The sequence below is a fragment of the Eptatretus burgeri genome, chromosome 13 (genome assembly GCF_056783735.1).
Source record: "Eptatretus burgeri isolate ZD-2024b chromosome 13, Ebu_testis_v1, whole genome shotgun sequence".
Lineage (NCBI taxonomy): Eukaryota > Metazoa > Chordata > Myxini > Myxiniformes > Myxinidae > Eptatretus > Eptatretus burgeri.
In genome coordinates, this window is record NC_140973.1 from 39253182 (window position 1) to 39256112 (window position 2931).

The window sequence follows — 2931 nt, forward strand, 5'->3', positions numbered from 1 at the left end:
GAGTTGGATATATATATATATATATATATATATATATATATATATATATATATATATATATATATATATATATATATATATATATTATATATACATATATATATATTATATATATATACATATATATATATATATATATATATATATATATATATATATATATATATATATATTATATATATATATCAAAAAAGAGAGCTTGGTGTTGGCGCAGTGGTTAGGGCAGCGGCTTGGGATCCAAAAGGTCCTGAGTTCAAGCCCCGTTGGGCCACTGAATTAATACACCAGGGGGTTTACTCAGCCTGTCATCCTTCCGAGGTCGGCGAAATGAGTACCAGTGCATTGGGCTGGTGTATACCCCGGTTAAAATAGGTGTACCATATCCCTGTGTCGTAAGAGGCGACCAGGGTTGCGTCAGGAAGGGCATCCGGCGTAAAACATGTGCCAAATCACTATGCGGATCATCCGTATGATCCGCTGTGGCGACCCCTAACGGGAGCAGCCGAAAGAAGAAGAAGAGAAGAAGAAGATAAAGTTGGGAAATTTGTTGACCTTTGGCCTATGTTGACCTTTTGACCTCAAAAACAATAGACTTATTGCTTATGACAAACTCCCCCATGTGGTGATGTTTCTTGAAGTTTGGTTTAAAATTGTGACCTGTCAGTGATGAGCATGAAAAACAGACAAACAAGACAAGAAAAATATGTCAGGCAGAGCATGTTACTTCCAAAATCCACCCACTCTCCAAAGGTCGCCATGAATACATCAAATTGTCCATTTCATATAGATTAAAATTGACAATCTTGATCAAAGCTCAGGTCAATCGGATGAAAACTGATTATTTTTCAGATTGAAATTGATGATTTTAGAAGCTTCACCTTTGATATTTTGACCTCAAATAGTTGGTTTCCAAATTCACTGATGCACTGATGCTATTGCTGCTTAACTTTCAGCTTAATCAGATGAAAATTGCCGATTTTCAGATGAAATTTGATGATTTTATAAGTTTGACCTTGAGTTGATCTTTGACATTTTGAACTCAAAAATAGTTGATTTCTCAAATCAGTGATGCAATATGCAATTGCTGTTTAATTCCCAAGTTAATAGGATGTAAATTGACAATTTTTTAGTTGAAAATTTATGATTTTAGATGATTGCCCTTGAGTTGACCTTTGACCTTTTGCACTCAAAACATACTTGGTTTCCGAATTCAGGAATACACTTTGCAATTGCTATTTAATTGCCAAGTCAATCGGATGAAAATTGCCGATTTTCAGATAAAAATTGATGATTTTATACGTTTGACCTTGAGTTGACCTTTGATCTTTTGACCTCAATTAGTTGGTTTCCCAATTCAGTGATACAATATACAAATCCTGTTCAACTTTCAAGTCAATTGGATGAAAAATGATTTCAGAAATTTGACCCCAAGATGACCTTTGACCTCAATCAATTGGCTTCTCAGTTGAGACTACCTCTACAACTTGGTGAAGGTTCATGACGATCGGTTTAGAATTATGATCTGTAGGCGATTGACAAGCAGACAGACAAACAGACAGACAGAAGAACAAAATGGACTGACCAATATACTTGAAAAATCATTAATTTTGCAAGTAACAAACAAACAAACAGATAAACAGAATAACGCATGGAACCAACGAATATTCTTGAAAAATCTTCGATTTTCGCAAGTAAAAACTTTACTTTTCACTCCATAACGATTCTCATTTCTTCTTGAATTTCCTTCTGCTTCTTGTTCTACAAGCTTCATGTTCCCCCTTTCTGCATCACTTCTCACCCCACCCTCTCAATCTCATTCCACCCTTCCCCGTCACCTCACCTCCTAAATTCTCTACCCTCACCCTACCCTACAAATTTCTCATGCACCCCCACACTCAATCATTGCCCCATACCCCTCACACACAAACCTTCCTCCGTACCCCTCACACACTCAAACCTTCCCCCGCACCATACAAACACTAACCTCCCACACTGCACACACAAACCTTTCCCCACACCCCACACAATCAAACCTTCCCCTTCACCCCACTGCCCCTCCAAGGCCTAACCTTGCCCCCACAAAGCCTCCACCCATCCTGCACCCTCCCAACGCCTCCTCCCAATCCCCATCTCCAACTGTGTGGACTTCAAACATCCGAGGTCTCCACTCTAACCTGACAGATCTCTCAATCCAGGCAACTGCTGATAAACCAGACTTCATCTGTTTAACAGAATCCTTCCTCCCAGAGGATGTCCCTGAGACCTCTGTGTCTCCACCTGGTTATTGTCTCCTCTGATTTGATAGGTCTGTACCATGCCCCTGCAGGGGAGTTGTACTTTACAACAATAATTCAATTTGTTACTGTCCATGTCCTGATCTTATACCTCCAATTCCCAAGGAGTACTTCTGGTTGCGATTTCCCGTCCGATCCTTCCTCTTGTTTATCTGTGTTGTACTGTCATCCTAACAGTGACAACTCCATCTACATCTCTCTCAGACAACATGGACAAACTTTTAACCACTCATCCCAACTCTCTTTTCCTCATATGTGGCTATTTAAGTTGTCACAATGCAAATTGGCTGGGTGTTGGTACCTCTCTCACCAGCCATGGCACTTCAACAAAGGACTTATGTGACTATGAGACTGACTACATTTGTAAACTTTCCCACCCGGATTTCTCCCAATGGCAAATCCTCCCTTCTGGACTTGGTGATGACAAACTTCCCCGCAAATGTCTCCTGCTCTCATTGGTTAATTTGATCATATGCTTGTGAAAGTCAACATCCTACTGGTATTCTCAGATAGCTGCCTCAAGACCCGTGAGTCTGGCAGTTCACTCAAGCAGATTAGCAGAGAGTACAAGCATCTATCTCTCTTCAAGACTAGTCTCCCATATCTAATGCCCTTAATGTTAACTCAGCCTGGGAAT